We start from the raw sequence: 23873 nt of genomic DNA on the forward strand, positions 1-23873 counted from the left end.
AGAGAAAGAAGTTAACAGCTCGAAGCCTGAAAAAGAAGTGCAGAGAAAAATCACGTCTCCTGTCCCTGCTCTGCACTGAGGTTGTGCCAAGAAATATCATTCACCAATGAAAAAGGCCCTGACATGCACAGGTCAATGGCTTAACTGTTAAACTGCTGTTACTCTCCCGCCAAAGAACTGTGTAAACAGTGTTCTACAGTCAGCCGGCTTTCCGCCTTCACTGCTTCGATAACATTCTGGAGCATCGACCTACTTCAGTGATTCTCTGTTTTATCCCACCAATCCGCAGTCTTCCCACGTTCAACTCAAGGCAGACAGATCCAAACTCCGACTCCCAACAATATTTTTAAGAGTGTCTAATAAGCTTCTTTCTACAACGATATTGAAAGTAATCTCTCGTCCCACTAGGGCTTGGTATCAAGGGAAGGAACACACTTTCACCTGGCGGCGAAAAAATAAAGAAAATAAATGTGAATAGATCGACTTACTTTATGTCCAGCAGGGGATAAGAATCAGCTCAGATAATTGCCTCGCCCAACTTGCATACCAAGAAGTCACCAGATTGTGAACGATACTAAGTGCAGTGTGCTTCGACGCATCAGGGCCTATTGCACAAATAGCCAATTATTTGCTGCGGGCGAGTCTACATTGTTCATTGCTTTAAGGTTATAGTTGGATTCGCCTACTGCATTGAATTGCTACGAGTCAAAGTTTGTGGCGGCCGCCAGATGTCCGCTGAACAGAACAATACTCGGCAGCTAAGGTGGACCGCGGGGCCAGAACTATAAGGGGCAACCAGAAAACGTCCGTTCGAAGACTTTACACTCCATAATTAGTGTGCGAATCATGCAGAATCGCCGTGAGCATTGAAGAACTCATGCCACCGACGCGCCAGGTTGAAGATACCCGTTTGTTAAAACTCTGTCCTGCTGCGTGAGTAAGTCCTTAACTACCTGCTGCCCATCCTTGTCCGACAGGAATCGTCGACCTTTCGAGGCCTTTTTTAAGGGGCCAAAGGCGTGATAATCGCATGGGGAGAGATCAGGGCTATAGGGCGGGTGCTCGAGTTCCTCCCACTTTAAGTACCTTCTGACATCTGCGATACGGGGACGTGTATTATTATGAAGCCAGCACAGAAATTGGTGCACCATTCCACAACAGTATTTTCAACAGACACGCTGCCCCATACACATTCTTTGTCCTCCGATGGGCGTCTTGTGGTGTTTGCCCTTCGGCAGCCATGGAAACATTTACAGCACGTTGGTCCTGTTCGGACGCATTAGGTAATATCGTCGCCATAGTTCACTCTTCGGCATTTACTGCACGCACTTCGGAAAGACATGAGTGTCACACTAATCCCTTGCCTACATGTCGATCCTTACTTACTTGCATCGGAGTAACGCTACGTCGAACAAAAAAATGGGACTTAACTTCTGAGGCCATCAGACCCCTAGAACTTAGAACTACTTAAACTTAACTAACCTAAGGACATCACAAACATCCATGCCCGAGGGAGGATTCGAACCTGCGACCGTAGCGGTCGCGCGGTTCGATACTGTAGCGCCTAGAACCGCTCGGCCACACCGTCCGGCTACGTTGAACATATGCTACAGTAACGCCCTCAAGCGGAAACTTTTTTATAGCCCCATGTATTACCCCTCCACTCGACGACGGGGTTCACTACTCTATCTCTGTCCCTTGGGAGTCTCACCGCGGGAATCTCGTTCCGTTGTCCTAATCCAGGCTAACTGTTGCCTTTCCGGACATCAGCTCTCAAATAAATAAAATAAAAAATAAAAAAGTCGAATACTACACATGTAAAGACTCCCAATCAAATTAGGTATGGTTAGTAACTAGAAAAAGATGTCATGACCGTTACGATTGCTGACATCATGATATTATTTCTGCAGTTAGTATTGAAACGTATGTGCTAAGGTCTGATCAGCGTAGATCCAGAAAATGGAATCGATAGTTGCCAACCGCAAAGTGGAATGAATATAATATCTTTGAGTAGGATGATCTTTGATGGTTAAGAGAGACGGGCGCGCGCAGTAAATAACTCTGCCGTCGCAGCTAGGTGCCTGGAGGAAGCAGACGTGTCGTGACAGCTTTAAGGTAGGATTCGCGCTACGCATTTTTGAGGTTGTACACTGTGCAAACTTTAGCACGTTAATGGGAGAAGCTATAAAATGATTTCAAAATGGTTTTTGTTAGATAATGTTCAGAGTTAGGATTTGTATGTCCAAGTTTTGACGCAGTAAGCGTAATAGTGATTCGTGCTGCAAAGATGTTGGAAATGGTAGTAATTAATTGAAATAAGAACACCGTGAATTCATTGTCCCAGGAAGGGGAAACTTTATTGACACATTCCTGGGGTCAGATACATCACATGATCACACTGACAGAACCACAGGCACATAGACACAGGCAACAGAGCATGCACAATGTCGGCACTAGTACAGTGTATATCCACCTTTCGCAGCAATGCAGGCTGCTATTCTCCCATGGAGACGATCGTAGAGATGCTGGATGTAGTCCTGTGGAACGGCTTGCCATGCCATTTCCACCTGGCGCCTCAGTTGGACCAGCGTTCGTGCTGGACGTGCAGACCGCGTGAGACGACGCTTCATCCAGTCCCAAACATGCTCAATGGGGGACAGATCCGGAGATCTTGCTGGCCAGGGTAGTTGACTTACACCTTCTAGAGTACGTTGGGTGGCACGGGATACATGCGGACGTGCATTGTCCTGTTGGAACAGCAAGTTCCCTTGCCGGTCTAGGAATGGTAGAACGATGGGTTCGATGACGGTTTGGATGTACCGTGCACTATTCAGTGTCCCCTCGACGATCACCAGTGGTGTACGGCCAGTGTAGGAGATCGCTCCCCACACCATGATGCCGGGTGTTGGCCCTGTGTGCCTCGGTCGTATGCAGTCCTGATTGTGGCGCTCACCTGCACGGCGCCAAACACGCATACGACCATCATTGGCACCAAGGCAGAAGCGACTCTCATCGCTGAAGACGACACGTCTCCATTCGTCCCTCCATTCACGCCTGTCGCGACACCACTGGAGGCGGGCTGCACGATGTTGGGGCGTGAGCGGAAGACGGCCTAACGGTGTGCGGGACCGTAGCCCAGCTTCATGGAGACGGTTGCGAATGGTCCTCGCCGATACCCCAGGAGCAACAGTGTCCCTAATTTGCTGGGAAGTGGCGGTGCGGTCCCCTACGGCACTGCGTAGGATCCTACGGTCTTGGCGTGCATCCGTGCGTCGCTGCGGTCCGGTCCCAGGTCGACGGGCACGTGCACCTTCCGCCGACCACTGGCGACAACATCGATGTACTGTGGAGACCTCACGCCCCACGTGTTGAGCAATTCGGCGGTACGTCCACCCGGCCTCCCGCATGCCCACTATACGCCCTCGCTCAAAGTCCGTCAACTGCACATACGGTTCACGTCCACGCTGTCGCGGCATGCTACCAGTGTTAAAGACTACGATGGAGCTCCGTATGCCACGGCAAACTGGCCGACACTGACGGCGGCGGTGCACAAATGCTGCGCAGCTAGCGCCATTCGACGGCCAACACCGCGGTTCCTGGTGTGTCCGCTGTGCCGTGCGTGTGATCATTGCTTGTACAGCCCTCTCGCAGTGTCCGGAGCAAGTATGGTGGGTCTGACACACCGGTGTCAATGTGTTCTTTTTTCCATTTCCAGGAATTATATATATATATATAGAGATAGAGAGAGAGAGAGAGAGAGAGAGAGAGATCAACATTGTGTTTAAATTTAACAGCCTGAATCATAATCCACATCCCTTGCTTGTATTGAATATGAAAATGAGTAGTAAAGTACCCCACAAATGAAAGAACGTAAAGAAAATGTGGCCTCTATGCAATATAAATGTGTGCAGTTCATGGTTTGAAATCGATTTTGGTATAACTAAAGTTATCAGAGCAAAGTTATTTCAAATAACTAATTTCATGCCATTGTACAACTGGCATTATTCAAGTCAAGATATAATTTCATTAAGTAAACATCAGGGCCAAAAGTTAATTTTTCAGTAAAATCTTAATGCCGTTTCACAAACGGTGTTATTCTCTTAAAATTGACTGCTGAGTCAAATACATGTTTCATTCCTGGAAAAATGGAGGAGTGCAAGAAACAAGTTCGCAGACGCAGTCAGATGCAGGTTTGTTGAATAATTATTTTGGAACAATTTTATTTTTGATACTTTCACTAATTAAAAAGGAAACAATTTGGGGTTAGATACTTTGACTATTAAAGATAACTTTGGACCTTACACTTTCAGTATCAAACTAGAGTAGCCAGTCGAAAGATGGACTGATGCCTCTCAAATGTTTGCTAAATTGTTAGTTATTACTCCATAGTCAGCTACCATTCTATTTTTACTCACTTCCCATTATTTTAGTTAGTTTGGGTATTGTACGATACTTCCTACAGTCTCATTCTATTCGTGCTGTAGTGTAAGTCACGATTCATCACGGAAAAAATTCTCACTTTCAGATAGACCTCGTTTTCGATCTTCACCTTGCGAACGCCTTCCTACACAGCCATTTCCTGCTGGCAATGGGACGCACGCCCTGGCCTATGTGCTTAACGAACTCCTTCACAGAAACCAACACAATCAGTTGCCAGAGCAGTAACCTCGGTACTACACATTCGATACATATTATATCTACAACTCCAAATTTGTAAGTAATAAGTTAAAAATTATATTTAATCGGAGTGACTGTATCAAGTATCATACTGCTAATAATTTATTCGAATATCATGGGTTTGTTTTTACTACTCATCTGCTTTAATTTGCATTTGTCTACATTTAGAGCTAACTGCCTTTCATCATACAAAATAGCAATTTTGCCAAAGTTAGTTTGTGTCGTCCTACAGTCACTCAACGACGACACCTTCCCGTGCACCACAGCATCATCAGCAAACAGCCACAAACTGCTGATCACCCTACCGGCCAGTTCATCTTCGTGTATAGAAAATAACAGCAGTCCTATCACACTTCCATGGGGCACTCCTGACGATACGCATATCTCTGACGAACACTTGCAGTCGAGGACAACATACTGGATTCTTCTGTTTAAGAAGTCTTCGAACCACTCATATACCTCGGAACCTATTTCGTATGCTTGTACCTCCGGTAACAGTCGGTAGTGTGTCATAGTGTCGAGTACTTTACGGAAATCTAGGAATATGGAATTGGCCTGTTGCCCTTCATCCATGGCTCTCAGAATCTCATGTGAGAAAAGGGCAAGCTGAGTTTCACAAGAGCGATACTTTCTAAATCCGTGCTGATTTGTGGGCACAGTATTATATTGGAACTGAGAATATGTTTAATGATTCTGCAGCAGACCAATGTTAAAGATATTGCTCTGTAGTTTTGTGGATCCGTTCTTTTACCCTTCTTATATACAGGAGTCATCTGCGCTTTTTTTTACAGTCGCTTGGGATTTTGCCCTCGGCGATAGATTGCCGGTAGCTACATGCTAAGTAAGGGGCTAATACTGTATACCCCAATTGGAATTCCATCAGAGCCTGACAACTTATTTGCTTTCAACTCCTTCAGTTGTTTTTCTACACTAGCGATGCTTGTATGATGTCTTGCATAATGGAGTTTATGCTGGGTTCAAACGACGGTATGTTTGTACGATTCTCCTGTGTAAACGATTTCTTAAATGTGAAATTGAGAACTTCGGCTTTACTTTCGCTATCGTCTACTGCCACAGCAGACCGGTTAACGATGACTGGACCTTAGACGTAATTAGCAATTTTAAGTAGGACCAGAATTTTCTCAGGCCCTCGGCTAGATGTTTTGCTAAGGTACGACGGTGGTGGTGGTTGTATGCTTCGCGCATCGATCCTCTTACAGACGCACGAATTTCAATCAACTTTTGCCTGTCGTCACTTGCGCCTTCCCTTTGGAACCGAAAGTGCGACAGTCTTTCCTTCCTCAGCACATTTCGAAGTTTGTTATTAAACCATGGGGGGTCTTTTCCTTGTTTAGTCCATTCACCAGGTACATAGGTCTCCAGAGTATGATTTACAGTCCGTTTAAACTTTGGCTCTAATTCCTCTTTGTCCGTTGTACTGGAACTAAACAATGTCAATTCATTGTCGAAGGGGGTGCTACAACTGTCGGTCTGCTCTTTCTGTCACAGTTTGTAATCTCCTCCCTCCCCCCTACTTCCTTCTTCCATCTATTGTCCACATTAAACAATGCCCAGTCCAAGTAATTAATAAGCAAAGTCTTTTATGAGGATTTGAGAGGAGCGAAGATTACAATAAACTTTCAAATTTACGTAGCTTGTCATGTTGATATGGCTCCAGTTCTTGTCTAGGGGCTGATGGTTGCTTTGATTTGAAATGTGTTGTTGCAGCATTTTTTTACGTAAATATATATTCTCACACTTTAGTATATCAACAGTATTTTGTTTTTCACATTAACAAAACCGAAATTACATCGTTCGCACATCAAAGGCAAGCTTACGATTTTCACACTCTGCGGAAAAAACAATATACCAATGATTTACTATTATTCTTAACAAATGACTTTCTACTACTTTCTGTTATAGTATGAATTTCGATTATTATTCCATAAATGAATCCTGAAATAAATATAGTAAACAGTGCAGAATTGCGTAATTAATAATAGAAATTTTAAGTATGCTAATAATTCGTAGACGTAGACCAAAATGGGACCTGGATAAACTGACTAAACCAGAGGTTCAACGGAGTTTCAGGGAGAGCATAAGGGAACAATTGACAGGAATGGCGGAAAGAAATACTGTAGAAGAAGAATGGGTAGCTCAGAGTGATGAAGTAGTGAAGGCAGAAGAGGATCAAGTAGGTAAAAAGACAAGGGCTAGTAGAAATCCTTGGGTAACAGAAGAAATATTGAATTTAATTGATGAAAGGAGAAAGTATAAAAATGCAGTAAATGAAGCAGGAAAAGGAATACAAACGTCTTAAAAATGAGATCAACAGGCTCAAAAATGAGATCGACAGGAAGTGCAAAATGGCTAACCAGGGATGGCTAGAGGACAAATGTAAGGATGTAGAGTCTTATCTCACTAGAGGCAACATAGATACTGCCTACAGGAAAATTAAAGAGACCTTTGGAGAAAAGAGAGCCACTTGTATGAATATCAGCAGCTCAGATGGAAACCCAGTTCTAAGCAAAGAAGGGAAAGTAGAAAGGTTGAAGGAGTATATAGTTGGTCTATACAAGGGCGATGTTCTTGAGGACAATATTATGGAAATGGAAGAGGATGTAGATGGTTCAAATGGCTCTAAGCACTATGGGACTTAACGTCTGAGGTCATCAGTCCCCTAGACTTAGAACTAATTAAACCTAACTAACCTAAGGACGTTACACACATCCATGCCCGAGGCAGAAGTCGAACCTGCGACCGTAGCAGCCGCGTGGTTCCGGACTGAAGCGCCCAGAACCGCCTAGACCAAAGTCGAAACAAGGTCCCGGGAGTAGACAACATTCCATTAGAACTACTGACGGCCTTGGGAGAGCCAGTCATCACAAAATGGAAAATATTGAAATAAACGATATCGGAATTGAAAAACAACTGCTATCACTTAGTAGCGGAAAAGCATCCGGACCAGACGAGATACCCGTAAGATTCTACAGTGATTATGCTAAAGAACTTGCCCCCTTTCTATCAGCAATTTATCGTAGATCTCTGGAAGAACGTAAAGTACCTAGCGACTGGAAGAAAGCGCAGGTCGTTCCCATTTTCAAGAAGGGTCATAAATCAGATGCGAATAATTATAGGCCTATTTCGCTTACGTCAATCTGTTGTAGAATAATGGAACATGTTTTATGTTCTCGTATTATGACGTTCTTAGATAATACAAATCTCCTTCATCATAACCAACATGGATTCCGCAAACAGAGATCATGTGAAACTCAGCTCGCCCTATTTGTCCAAGAAATTCACAGTGCCGTAGACACTGGCGAGCAGATTGATGCCGTATTCCTGGACTTCAGGAAGGCATTTGATACGGTTCCGCACTTACGTTTAGTGAAAAAAATACGAGCTTACGGAATATCGGACCAGGTTTGTGATTGGATTCAGGATTTCCTAGAAGAAAGAACACAACATGTCATTCTTAACGGTTCAAAATCTGCAGATGTAGAGGTAATTTCGGGAGTACCGCAAGGAAGCGTGATAGGACCTTTATTGTTTACAATATATATAAATGACTTAGTTGACAACATCGGTAGCTCCGTGAGGCTATTTGCAGATGACACGGTTGTCTACAAGAAAGTAGCAACATCAGAAGACTCGTACGTACTCCAGGAAGACCTGCAGAGGATTAATGAATGGTGCGACAGCTGGCAGCTTTCCCTAAACGTAGATAAATGTAATATAATGCGCATACATAGGGGCAGAAATCCATTCCAGTACGATTATGCCATAGGTGGTAAATCATTGGAAGCGGTAACGACCGTAAAATACTTAGGAGTTACTATCCGGAGCGATCTGAAGTGGAATGATCACATAAAACAAATAGTGGGAAAAGCAGGCGCCAGGTTGAGATTCATAGGAAGAATTCTAAGAAAATGTGACTCATCGACGAAAGAAGTAGCTTACAAAACGCTTGTTCGTCCGATTCTTGAGTATTGCTCATCAGTATGGGACCCTTACCAGGTTGGATTAATAGAAGAGATAGACATGATCCAGCGAAAAGCAGCGCGATTCGTCATGGGGACATTTAGTCAGCGCGAGAGTGTTACGGAGATGCTGAACAAGCTCCAGTGGCGGACACTTCAAGAAAGGCGTTACGCAATACGGAGAGGTTTATTATCGAAATTACGAGAGAGCACATTCCGGGAAGAGATGGGCAACATATTACTACCGCCCACATATATCTCGCGTAATGATCACAACGAAAAGATCCGAGAAATTAGAGCAAATACGGAGACTTACAAGCAGTCGTTCTTCCCACGCACAATTCGTGAATGGAACAGGGAAGGGGGGATCAGATAGTGGTACAATAAGTACCCTCCGCCACACACCGTAAGGTGGCTCGCGGAGTATAGATGTAGATGTAGATGTAGAACTCTACCATCTGGTGAGCAAGATGTATGAGACAGGCGAAATACCCTCAGACTTCAAGAAGAATATAATAATTCCAATCCCAAAGAAAGCAGGTGTTGTCAGATGTGAAAATTACCGAACTATCAGTTTAATAAGTCTCAGCTGCAAAATACTAACGCGAAGTCTTTACAGACGAATGGAAAAACTGGTAGAAGCCGACCTCGGGGAAGATCAGTTTGGATTCCGTAGAAATATTGGAACCCGTGAGGCAATACTGACCTTACGACTTATCTTAGAAGGAAGATTAAGGAAAGGCAAACCAACGTTTCTAGCGCTTGTAGACTTAGAGAAAGCTTTTGACAATGTTGACTGGAATACTCTCTTTCAAATTCTGAAGGTGGCAGGGGTATAATACAAGGAGCGAAAGGCTATTTACAATTTGTACAGAAACCAGATGGCAGTTACAAGAGTCGAGGGGCACGAATGGGAAGCAGTGGTTGGGAAGGGAGTGAGACAGGGTTGTAGCCTCTGCCTGATGTTATTCAATCTGTATATTGAGCAAGCAGTAAAGTAAACAAAAGAAAAATTCGGAGTAGGTATTAAAATCCATGGAGAAGAAATAAAAATTTTGAGGTTCGCCTATGACATGGTAATTCTGTCAGAGACAGCAAAGGACCTGGAAGAGCAACTGAACGGAATGGTTAGTGTCTTGAAAGGATGATATAAGATGAACATCAACAAAAGCAAAACGAGGATAATAGAATGTAGTCGAATTAAATCGGGTGATGCTGAGGGACTTAGATTAGGAAATGAGACACTTAAAGTAGTAAATGATGATTGATATTTGGGGAGTAAAATAACTGATGATGGTCGAAGTAGAGAGGATATCAAATGTAGACTGGCAATGGCAAGGAAAGCGTTTCTGAAGAAGAGAAATTTGTTAACATCGAGTATAGATGTGTCAAGAAGCCGTTTCTGAAATATTTGTATGGAGTGTAGCCATGTATGTAAATGAAACATGGACGATAAATAGTTTGGACAAGAAGAGAATACAAGCTTTCGAAATATGGTGCTACAGAAGAATGCTGAAGATTAGATGGGTAGATCACATAACTAACGAGGAGGTATTGAATAGAATTGGGGAGAAGAGGCGTTTGTGGCACAACCTGACAAGATGAAGGGACCGGTTGGTAGGACATGTTCTGAGGCATCAGGGGATCACAAATTTAGCATTGGAGGGCAGCGTAGAGGGTAAAATTCGTAGAGGGAGACCAAGAGATGAATACACTAAGCAGATTCAGAAGGATGTAAGTTGCAGTAAGTACTGGGAGATGAAGAATCTTGCACAGGTTAGAGTAGCAAGGAGAGCTGCATCAGATACTGTTCTAATGGTAAATAAAGCAGCATTTAATTTCTGAATAAGATCCTGAACATGGGCTTTCCACAATAGCTTACTATCTATCCGAACGCCTAGGAACTTGAACTGATCCGTCTCGCTTATAATATGCCCATTCTGTCTGATCAAAATATCGGTTCTTGTTGAATTATGAGTTAGAAACTGTAAAAACTGAGTCTTACTGTGATTTAGCATCAAATTATTTTCCACAAGCCAAGAACTTATTTCATGAACTACATTATTTGATAATGTTTCAATATTACACACAAGATCCTTCACTACCAAGCTGGTGTCATCAGCAAACAGAAATATTGTTGAATCACCTGTAATACTAGAAGGCATATCATTTACATAAATAAGAAACAGCAGTGGCCCCAACACCGATCCTTGGGGAACGCCCCACTTAACAGTGCCCCATTGGGACTGAACATCAATACCACTCTCAATATTGCGGAGAATCACCTTCTGCTTTCTGTTCTTGAAGTAAGAGGCGAACTAATTGTAAGCTACTCCCCTTACTCCATAATGGTCCGACTTCTGCAGTAATATTTTGTGGTCAACACAGTCAAAAGCCTTCGTTAAATCAAAGAAAACACCTAACGTTCGCAACCTTTTATTTAATCCGCCCAAAACCTCACAGAGAAAAGAGAATATAGCATTTTCAGTTGTTAAGCCATTTCTAAAACCAAACTGTACATTCGACAGCAAATTATGTGAATTTAAATGCTCCAGTAACCTTGTATATACAACCCTCTCGATAACTTCAGCAAACACCGATGGCATAGAAGTAGGTCTAAAATTGTCAACATTATCCCTGTCTCCCTTTTTATAAAGTGGCTTCACTACTGAGTACTTTAATCGGTCAGGAAACCGACCACTCCTAAAGGAAAAGTTACAGATATGGCTAAGTACTGGGCTAACATACATAGAACAATACTTCAGTATTCTGCTAGATACCCCGTCATATCCATGAGAGTTCTTGGTCCTTAGTGATTTAATTATTCACTCAATCTCCCTCTTGTCAGTATCATGGAGGAGCATTTCAGATAGTCTCGGAACACTTTTTTCTACGAGCGCTACATGATTCCCTTTTGGGACTAGGTTTCTATTTAGTTCACCTGCTATATTCAAAAAGTGATTATTAAATAGTGTACATACATGCGACTTATCAGTAACACGGACATTCCCACTACGCACTGATTCTGTATCTTCGACCTGTCTCTTCAGACCAGCCACTTCCTTTACGACTGACCATATGGTTTTAATTTTATCCTGAGACTTAGCTACTCTATCTGCATACCACATACTTTTTGCCTTCCTAATAACTTTTTTAAGCACCTTACAATACTGTTTGTAATGGGCTGCTGCATTTAGATTGTGACTGTTTCTAACGTTTTGATATAATTGCCACTTTGTTCTACAAGATATTCTTATCCCTTTAGTCAGCCACCCAGGCTGTCTGTTTGTGCTAGTACCCTGTTTTGAACGTTCTAACGGAAAGCAACTTTCAAAGAGCACGAGAAAAGTCTTGAGGAAAGCATTATATTTATCGTCTACTCTATCAGCACTATAAACATCTTGTTCCTTGATAAGGTTTACAAAGGTCTCTGCAGCAACTGGATCAGCTTTCCTAAAAAGTTGGTAACTATATTTAACATGTGTTGCAGCAAAAATCTTTTAGAGTTACACATTATCCTCTCTACCCTATTGCATATCAAGAGCAGCAGCTCTTTCCTCAGCAGACGTGGACATGAAATACATCTGAAATTAAATTGTCATAGACCTCTATAAATCCTAGAAGTTTGTAACAGTAATTTTCAAACACCTTGTGTAGCTGTTCGAAGAGATTTCGGGATTGCAGCCGGTCGTCATAAACTTCATTCCGCGATATTTCAACTAGACTCCTGTCAATATCTTCAGGAGAGCCATCGGAGACTGACGAAGACGTTCTCCGTTCCGCCTTACATAGCACGCTGACAGTATTGCCGCGCATGCGTCAGAGTCACGGTGACAGAAGGACCACACCGCACGACGGCAGCGTCCTTGCTGGTGGAACTGCAAGGATCAGCTGTCTTCGGCGCTGCCGCCCGCCGCAGTTGTCGGACTATTCTGGCGTCTTGGTTGGGGGCAAATCTAGGAGATGGCGGGATTTAAGCTGGTAGAGGCTGTCGCAGTTCATTAGACTTTCCCCGATTCGTATTTCAGCGGATTATTTTATAACGGAGTCCCAAAAAGATGTTGCTTAGGCCAAAATTAATGTTTTATCATACTCCCTTGGAGTTTCCGTTGGAGATACAACGTTTCGCAACTGCAGACTTCCTGGGTTGCAGAAGGTGAGTGCACCGTTTATGTTCTGTGCAACTTCCACTGTGCGCGTTGTTTGTCCTACATAGACCATACCACACTGGCAAGGTATTTTGCGAATTCCCGCCTTTCACAATAACAAATTACTCTTCACTGATCCCAACAGGTCCAAAAATTTAAATGGTGGGCGCAAAATCACTTTTAACTGAAAATTATTGAGGATTCTTACAATTCCGAAGGAAATATTTCCAACGAAGGGAAGAAAAGATAGAGAATTTGCTGGAGTGTTCTCCTCTTTATCCTCTTCCCGGTTCTTGGTTGATTCTTGGTTTTCGCTGAGAATACCCTGTTAACTTGACGGATCGAGTATCCATTGTCTCTAAACACTGTCCTTAAACATGCAAGCTCTTTAGGTAAATTATCTACATCCGAAACTGTATGGACCCTGTGTGCAAGGGATTTAGGCGTACTCATGGTTTGGGATGGGTGATGGCAACTTTAGGAGTGCGACTACCAATCTTTGTAAGTGGACTTACGCTAAACAGTATGTCCCAATGAGCCGTCACTCTTCCGTGTAACCAAAACATCTAGGAATATGAGACAATCATCTTTCTCCATTCCACTCTAAATCGAATTTTCTCATGAATGTAATAAAGACGATGTAAAAACTCCATTAACTTATCTTCTCTGTGGGGCCACACTAAGAAAGTATCATCCACATACCTCCAAAACCAGTTGGTTTAGAAATCGCTGATTGAAGTGCTCTTTCCTCAAAAACCCCCATAAAAAGTTAGCCACTAGGGGAGTCAAGGGCTGCCCATGGGGACAAAGTTTGTTTAAATTATTCTTGATTAAACATAAAATAGGTTGAGGAAAGAGCGTGTTGAAACAAAGCAGTGATGTTTACCAATTAGCACCAAGGAATCAGCAAAAGGTACCTGTGTAAAAAGAGTTACTACATCAAAACTCACTAGAAGATCCGAACTACTGAGGAGAGCCTCCAGTCAGTTGATACAATCATCAGAGTTCCGTACATGATGTGGACATTTGCAAACCAATGGCCTCAGCAAGAAAGCAAGATGTTTGGTTAAATCATGTGTGGAGGCGTCAATATTACTCACTATAGGCCATAAAGGAAGACCTTCTTTGTGCAGTTTAGTTTAGGAAGACCATACAGTCTTGGTGGTAATGTAAATTACCATTTGGTCTTAACCGCTTCATGGTCTGTGAAGGTAACGAGGAAGATTTCAGGAGTGTACACGTCTTCCGTTACACACGTGCTGTAGGGTCGTCATCAATGTTCCAGAACATAGTACATACATCATCTCCAAATACAAACTACGAGGTAACAGAACAGTTGAGTTCCCTTTATCAGCCTTCAGGACGACTATGTCCAGATCTCCTCTAAGATTTCGTAGTGCAGCCCTTTCTTCAGAGGTTATATTTCTGCATTGAGGAGGGGCTTTCAAGAGAGCGCGGCAAGTTTCCCTTCTTATTTCTTCGGCAGCGTCCATAGGAAGGCGTCATACAGCTTCTTCAACACCACTCACGAAACTTATCAGAGGTACTGAACTTGATTAAGGTGCAAATCGGAGTCCTTTACCTAAAATAGACAGCGTGGCATCATCCAAATTCTTCTCGGTGAAGTTAACAACGGAACGTTGTGCACTTATTACCCTTGGCGACAGCTGTTGTGGCACAAAGCGATCAAATTTCGACATCTGCCAAGAACTTGCATCCTTATATGGCTGAAGTCACTCCATCAACCCAGTCCCAGGAGAGAGAAGTGCTGCAACCTCCAAGTGTAGGTGGCACAATTCTTCAGAAATGGTATCCAACCTTCCTCTCGTATAACAAATTCTCTCGTTCACGATTTCACCTCGTATAACTGCCATGTCCGAGGCTCTCGCCTATCTGGTCCGGTAACCCGTCATGCAGATTTATCAACCATGCGGCCACCACTGCCCCACATGCTTCAGCATCGAAAGTGGACACGATGACGTCAAGACCGTCCACCAGGAGGCGAAGCTGGCGCCTGCTGAGGATGCCGACAACATGGACCTACTCACGTCCGCTCAACGCGACAGGGAAATACTTCCAATAGTATTCCGCCGCAGGGCAGATACACTATGTGATCAAATGTATCTGGAGACCTGGCTGAAAATGACTGACAAGTTCGTAGCGCCATCCATCGGTAATACTGGAATTCAGTATGGTGTTGGCCCACCCTTAGCCTTGATGACAGCTTCCAACTCTCGCAGGCATACGTTCAATCAGGTGCTGGAAGTTTCTTGGGGAATGGCAGCCCATTCTTCACAGAGTGCTGCACTGAGGAGAGGTAGCGATGTCTGTCGGTGAGGCCTGGCAAGAAGTCGGCGTTCCAAAACATCCCAAAGGTGTTATATAGGATGCAGGTCAGGACTCTGTGCAGGCCAGTCCATTACAGGAATGTTATTGTCGTGTAAACTCTCCGCCACAGGCCGTGCATTTTGAACAGGTGCTCGATCTTGTTAAAAGATGTAATCGCCATCTCCGAATTGCTCTTCAACAGTGGGCAGCAAGAAGGTGCTCAAAACATCAATGTAGGCCTGGTCTGTGATAGTGCCACGCCAAACAACAAGGGGTGCAAGCCCCTCCATGAAAAACACAACCACACTATAACACTACCGCCTCCGAATTTTACTGTTTGCACTACACACGCTGGCAGATAACGTTCACCGGGCATTCGCCATACCCACACCCTGCCATCTGATCGCCACGTTGTGTACCGTGATTCGTCACTACACATAAAGTTTTTCCACTGTTCAATCGTCCAATGTTTACGCTCCTTACACCAAGCGAGGCGTCGTTTGCCATTTATCGGCGTGATGTGTGGCTTATGAGCAGCCGTTCGACAACGAAATCCAAGTTTTCTCACCTCCCGCCTAACTGTCATAGTACTTGCAGTGGATCCAGATACAGTTTGAAATTCCTCTAAGATGGCCTTGATAGATGTCTGTCTGTTACACATTACGATTCTCTTCAACTGTCGGCGGTCTCTGTCAGTCAACTGACAACGTCGACCTGTACGCTTTTGTGCTGTACGTGTCCCTTCACGTTTCCACTTCACTATCACATCGGAAACAGTGGACTTAGGGATGTTTAGGACTGTGGAAATCGCGCGTGCAAACGTATGACACAAGTGACACCCAATCACCTGACCACGTTCGAAGTCCGTGAGTTCCGCTGAAGGCCAATATTCTGCTCTCTTACGATGTCTAATGACTACTGAGGTCGCTGATATGGAGTACCTAGCAATAGGTGGCAGCACCATGCACCTAATATAAAAAAAACGTATGTTCTTGGGGGTGTCCGGATACTTCTGATTACATAGTGTATATAAGTCGGCAGCAGGACAGGACGAGTGAGTAAGGCTTCAAAAGCCTCTCCTGCTGTTCACCCTATTGATCAGAATTACTCCCGAAGTCCATAGTTAGAACAACCGCCGCTGCCAGAAATCATCGCCGGCTTTTTTCCCGGACACTCTCGCCGGTTGATGTCCAGGGACGTTGTCTTCTGCAGCAGCACAGAGTGTTTATCATCACCAGTGTTATTCTGGAAAGTTCTTTCCGACTTTTTCGGCGAAAGCTGTAAGTGCTGTCTTATTGAACCTTAACAAGGACAGTCCTCATCCTCCAAATTAGACTTAACGGCCACGAACTTAACATCCAGTCAGTTATCATTTACTAGCTTAGCGTCCAGCAAGTTCTCACTACTGACTTGGCTCCAGGCAGCGATTTTATTCTCCCGGTAAACTTGAGTCTCTGACCAACGCTCCTGGCTCTCAGTATTCGTCTAGCCTTATTATGATTCATAGTTATTTTGTACTTATTGTGTTACTCTTATTACTGTGTTCTTGACCTCTAATTCCTTACCATCGAAGCAGACGTTTTTTGTTCAGTAAACCTGTTATATCTTGGACAGTATTTTTCTTGTGTCGCGAAGCGCAACACTTCAATAACGTCACTCATTTCTTCGTTGCAACTTAGAGTAATGTAACGGCACTTACAATTTACATGCTATAACGATGCTGGAAACGTGTTTTATTTTTTTAGCTTGTATTACCTTCTTGATATTTTCCGTTGGCGGAGAGTTGTAGCTAATGTACTTCATGATATACTATAGTGCATCTGTATAATAATTTATCAGAGTTTAGTATGTACATAATAGTTTTAGCATTCACAAATTACGTTGTGATGGTGAGCCCACATGTGAGTGAACTATTTAATGATGATGATGATGATGATAATAGTTGTTTTTGTTGTTATTATTGACATAGTCATCCTAAGAGATTATAGAACATAGCTATATCGGCTGAACCAGAGACCTATCTTCAAAATTTTCGTAGATTGTTTAGGGATATTTTCCGCGTATTTTGTCATAAGAAAACAGTATCTGCGGAGGCTAGTTACAGAGTAATTGCATTTCGTTTCATTTCTTGACCTCATTTATCTTTCTCTCTGTATTGTACAGCAACCATCTCCACAGTACTGTAAACGTCGACGGTATGAGCTTTGTGTCTTGTTCGAAAACACTTGTTCCATTCACTCAAAATATTTGTTGATAACAGCGAAGCACATTCTACTCTTCTGCCGGCCGCGGTGGTCTCGCGGTTCTAGGCGCGCAGTCCGGAGCCGCGCGACTGCTACGGTCGCAGGTTCGAATCCTGCCTCGGGCATGGATGTGTGTGATGTCATTAGGTTAATTAGCTTTAAGTAGTTTTAAGTTCTAGGGGACTGATGACCACAGAAGTTAAGTCCCATAGTGCTCAGAGCCATTTGAACCACGTACATGAATGGACGTAAACATGTGGAGAATAATATCAGCAGCGACAAAGCAACACAATAGTTGAAGATCTATTGAAGTCTCTCAATCAGAACAGAGAAGGTAAGTGGCATCTACCACATCTGGGGTGAACTTTTCGTATTCCTTCCGTGAATCTTTCACCTGGCAGTGAACAAAAGCACGGCGAGTCGTTGGGAGAGGCGTCTGTCACCATCACAACAAGGACGCGCAAACCTGTTGTGTTTCCCGAGTGCCAGCTGGCCGCACATAGCTGTGACTGCTGCAATATTGGAAACTGCAGACAGTCTCATTCAAGGTAATCGGCGGATCACAATTAAAAGCTCCTCTTCTCAACTGGACATCTATCTTGATAGTGCTGAAATACTCGTCCAACAGTTGGGGATAGTCAAACGTGTGTGAACACTGGGTTCCTTGCCGCCTAACGGAAGATCACAAAAAGCAGTGAATGACCATCTGTGCGGAATTGCTTCTGCGTTAGAAGGCTAATCTTGACGATTTTTTGTCGAGTATCGTCACAGGCGATGAAACATGGCTTGATCATTTCGAACGCAAAACAAAACGGCAATCCGTGGAGTGTCACCACACTCCTCCGAATTAAAAGTTCAAAGCTTAACCCTCAGCTCAAAGTCACGGCGACGGTGTTCAGGAACTATGATGGGGTTTTTCTGTTTGATGCTCTCCCTCACGGCGTGACGATCAACTCTGAAGTGTATTCTGCCATCTTCAGAAAGTTGAAGAAACGACTTCAGCGTGTTCGTCGACACAAAAATGCAAACTAACCTCTCCCTCTCCATTACAGTGGAAGGCGTATCACAACTCTGCGCACCCGAGAGGAGCTCACGAAACTTCATTGGACTGTTCTTCTTCATCCACCATACAGCGCGGATCTCGCACCTTAAGAATTCCATCCTTTTGGAACAATGAAGGAACAGTCCATGGGAAGCAGTACATGGTTTATTGGGATGTTACTGATGTAGCAAGACGTAGAGCGGTACCATGAGGTCATGCAGGCCCTTCCAGTGAGACGACGAAAGGCCGTCGCATTAAACGGAGATTAGTAGTAATATACGGTTTGTAGCGAAAGGAGTGGGGAATAATATGGTGTATTGGAATCCTAAATAAAACGAACCTGCTTTCAGAGAAAAATCTTGTTGCATCACTAATTGAACGCCCCTCGTTCAAATAAGAGATGCAAGCGTGAATGGCAATGCAGTTGCTGCCACACTTCTACGGCCCTGTACTTGCCATTGTCCAAACGGTGACGATGTGGCTACAATGGAAAAAGCATTAAAATATGCAATTCTCCGTGCAGTCGTCCTCTCGTAACATAAGTCAGGTACGGGATGTCTGGATGTGTACACTGTCAGGAGTCGTATATATTCGTTTAGTCGGTTCCGACTCTTCGTGACCCCATGAACCAAATCACGCCACTTTTTCCTGTCTTGCACTTTCTCCCGTAGACCTTCCAGGTTGGAACACATTGCTTCTGTGATGCCATCGATCCATCTCATCCTCTGACGTCATCTTCTAGTTCCTTCGAACTTCCCTAGCATTAATGTTTTTTCCAGCGAGGCATGCCTTCGCATTGTGTGTCCGAAGTAGGTCAGCTTTTGTTTTAAGATTAGACCTTCCAGGGAGAAATCTGGTTTAATTTGCTCCAATATTGATCTGTTGGTTCTCTTTGCAGTCCATGGAACTCTAAGCAGTTTCCTCCAACACCATAATTCGAAGGAGTCGATTCTTCGCCGTTCAGCCTTTCTAATGGTCCAGGTCTCACATACAGACATCACAACTAGAAAGACCTTAGCCCTCACAATACGGATCTTTGTTGCTAGTGTTATATCTCTGGACCTTATAACCTTGTCAAGGTTTGACATCGCCTGTCTACCGAGCAACAGGCGTCTCCGGATTTCATGGCTGCAGTCGCCGTCAGCAGAGATCTGGGAACCGAGATAACTGAATGTGGTCACTACCTCAATGGTTTCTCCTGCTATATCCCACGAATTGGTAGGTGTAGTTGCCATAATTTTCGTTTTCTTCACATTCAGCATAAGACCGGCCTTTTCACTTTCGTCTTTCACCTTCAGTAAGAGTGTTCTCAATTCTTCTTCACTTTCTGCCAACAGTATATATATATATATATATATATATATATATATATATATATATATATATAGAGAGAGAGAGAGAGAGAGAGAGAGAGAGAGAGAGAGAGAGAGAGAGAGACCGAGGCAGACTCAGACAGAGTGAATGATAGAGATATGAGGGGTGTGCGATCGCATGCACACGGGGGGACGCAGGCTTAGAGGACAAACACTGTTAACATATATGACAGTTTTCATCTCCAGGGTTGGCCTTACAGCCGCCTCCATCAGGTGATGGAGCCCCTGTGGAGCATTCACGAATCCCTCCCAGTGATCACCGAGCTGCGCGACGTCACAGAGAGGTTCTGTCCCCGCACAATTTATTCGCCAGGCGCGCCCTCGGGGAGGTGCGGAGGCGGGCCCCACTAAATCCCGGCTGATTGAGCGCCTCCCAGCCGGCAGCGGCGCGGCAGATAGTCCGGACTCCGCCTCGCGGCCAGCGACCGGCTCCGCCCTGGCCCAGCCACTGTCAGAGGAATTTAATTACACCGCCTGCCATCGGCAGGCGCGGCGCCACTGTCGCCGGCCGGCTGAACTTGCTGGAAGTCACCCGCTAACACGCAGCATATTCCCAGTAACGGCCTCATAATTCTGCGCCAGATCACCTCGATCCGTTCACATTCGCTCGTCCTACATCGCAAAATGATATGTTTATTTTACATGTATTCAGCCTGTTCCTGGAAGAGTGGCGAATATCTCATGAGCTGGTTAATTTTCACCCGAAAATTTACGCACACATGCGTCCAGTTTTCAGTGAACGTGGAGCTCTAGTTGATTGAAAAATAACAGCGGCTCACCAATAACAAGATGAAAAACTTGATGATCCATAAAAGTGATAATTATTTATATTAAATGGTGCAGGGGAAGAGTCGGCATTCAAAACAGCTTCCATTCGTTGTTTTTTTTTTTTTTTTTCAGGATAAATACAGGTCCTGTACGGATTTCAAGGGACTCTTATATCATTCTTTCTGCAAAGTAGCGGCAAGTTCAGGTACCGATGATGGAGTTGCATAGCAATCATCCATCCTTATTTCGAAAGCAGTGTTACACAACAGAAATGTATTACAGCCGAATGTAAAATTTTCTCGAAGTCCTCTCCAGCCAGCTCCAAACCAGGGCAAGTCAGGCCAAGACCCCACGTGGCAATCAAAATGACAAAGAGGCAGAAAGCCGAGATTGTGGCAATCATAGAAAAACAAGAAGATATCGCCTCACCACCCATTGCAAGGCAACCCAGGTGACTCCTGTACATAAGAAGGGTAAAAAAACGGACCCGCAAAATTACAGACCAATATCCCTAAGTTCGGTTTATGCAGAATCCTTGAACATATTCTCAGTTCGAATATAATAAACTTCCTTGAGACTGAGAAGCTTATGTCGACGAATCAGAATGTTTTTAGAACGAATCGCTCGCGTGAAAGCTTGCCCTTTCATCACATGATGCACTGAGAACTATGGATGAACAGAAACAGGCAGATTCTACAATTCTACATTGACGGAAGGCATTTGAAGCAGTAACCCGTTGCAGGCTGTTAACGAAGGTATGAGTATATGGAATAAGTTCACAGATACGTGAGCGGCCCGAAGACTTCTTAAATAATAGAACTCAATATGTTATCCTCGACGGCGAGTGTCCATTAGACACACGTGGTATCGTCAGAAGTGCCCCAGGAAGTGCCCCAGGAAGTGTGATAGGACCGCTGTTGTTTTCCGTATGCGTGAATGATTTGGCGGGCAGAATGGGCAGCAATCTTAGGGTGTTTGCTGATGATGCTCTGGTCTACGGCGAGGTATCGAAGTTGAGTGATTGCAGGAAGATATAAAATTACTTAGACAAAATTTATAGTCGATGTGATGAATCACAGCTAGTTCTAAATGTGGAAAAAAGTAAGTTAATGCGGGGGAGTAGGAAGAACATGCCCGTAATGTTCGGATACAGCATTAGCAGTGTACTGTTTGGCACACATATATCTGGGCATAACGTTGCAGAACGGTATGAAATGGAACGAGCATCTGAGAACTGTAATGGGGAAGGCGATTGGTCAACTTCGGTTTATTGGGAGACTTTAGGAAAGTGTGATTCATCTGTAAAGAAGACGGCATATAGCGCACTGGTACGACCTATTCTTGGATACTGCTCGAGCGTTTGGGATTCTATCAGGTAGGACTGAAGGAGGACATCGAACCATTTCAAAGGTGGTCTGCTAGATCTGTTATCGCTAGGCTCGAACAACACATAAGACTTACAGAGATGCTTCGGGAACTCAGATGGGAACTCCTGAAGTGAGGGCGACATTCTTTAAGAAAATTTAGAACAACGGCATTTGAAGCTGACTGCCCAATGATCCTACTGCCGCCAACATACATTGCGCTTAAGGACCACAAAGATTAAGATACGAGAAATTAGGATTCATAACCAGGCATAGAGAGAGAGCTTTTCTGCTCGCTCTGTTTACAAGCGCAACAGGAAAGGAAATGACAAGCAGCGGTATAGGGTACCCTCGCCACGCACCGTATGGTGCCTTGCGGAGTATAGATGTAGATGCAGAAGTGAGAAGCTCAACAAACGTGCTCTGGTAAAACACATTCTCCATCCTGGTCACCCATGCTAGTCGTATGGTCTAGCCGTTCGCCCACGAGGCCTGCCACCCGCCCAACACCGTGACTACGTGAGCGGAACGCTGATAGCGATGTGCGCCGGGGTTCGCTCCGATAGCATCAGTAAGTTCCAAGGCCAGCCGCAGCCGGCCTGGAAGCGGACACACAGAACGATATACTATACGACTGTAAAATCCAACGAAATAACTTTATTCCTTCCGCTGATGATGTACCATTTGCGCCAAGCGCGCCCACTGCCGTGCTCCACCACACTCTAGCTCCACCACACTCTAGCTCCACCACACTCTAGCTCCACCACACTCTAGCTCCACCACACTCTAGCTCCGCCATCCCTGTAACAGTAGATGTCTCGATCCGAACCCCTCCGGTTGACCACGCCAGATAAATAGTACTGAGATCTGGTGGCTGTGATGGAGAGGACAGATGCGAGAATTCGTCCTCGTGCTCACAAAACCAGTCCCGGACGACGCGAGCTGTGAACAGGGCACTTCCACTTCCATCTTCTAACTCATCACCAACAGTGGGGATGTTAAAATACTCCCGCACAGGCCATGAAGGTCGCCGGGTCATCCTCAGCCCTTCATCACACCGCTCTCCCTGCCGTATGTCAAATTCTGAGACCGGAGCCGCTACTTCTCAATCAAGTAGCTCCCCTCGGCACCTCGGCAGACCGAATGGTCACCCATCCAAGTGCTGGCCCATCCCGACAGCGCTTAACTTCGGTGATCTGACGGGAACCGGTTTTACCACTGAGGCTAGGCCGTTGTCCCAGTGGGGATCTCATCAGCCCAAATGGTAACATAATCCTTGGCAGTAATTCGACCTTCCAGAGTAACCATAGGGCCCAAGGAATACCACGATATGGCTGCCCAAGTCATCGCGAATATCCGCAGTGTTCCACTCTAGTGACGTAAAGTTGCCCAAAGTTGGAAACCGTCTGAAACTAGATTCGTCCAACCAAACGAATTTCTTCCATTAAAGCCTTCAGCAATAGGTTTCCCTCCGTCGAGCATTTGCATAACTGATGAATGGCTTTGGAATTCCACCTCCCCCCTCAGTTCTCTGCTTATGAAGCCCCTCTATGTTGATTTAGTGCTAGAGGGTTCGCGAGGGCGACAGCATTGACTTTTGGAGCTGTCGTCCTCTTATTTTTTGTCGCAACCCTCTTCAATGACTGTGACACCAGCATTCAATACACTCTTTCGTTCGCGTTGTAACTTAGCGAATGACGTTGTCCCGCTTTGTCCTTATGCGGTATAAATCTTTGATACACTTCCTCTTGAACCACAAAACACTTCGGCTACCTAGGTTACGGAAGCAACCACCATACGAACACCAGCAGTTTTTCCATGTTCGGATTCACTTATCTCCGTCACAGTGCAGTCACAAGTACACAGAACGCTGCTCTCACAACGACTGGCACTTGCGACGTATTGGAGATATGGCACAGGTGCCGCTATTGGTTAAAAACAACAGTGCAA

Source organism: Schistocerca nitens, chromosome 2, assembly GCF_023898315.1.
Source record: "Schistocerca nitens isolate TAMUIC-IGC-003100 chromosome 2, iqSchNite1.1, whole genome shotgun sequence".
Classification (NCBI taxonomy): Eukaryota; Metazoa; Arthropoda; class Insecta; order Orthoptera; family Acrididae; genus Schistocerca; species Schistocerca nitens.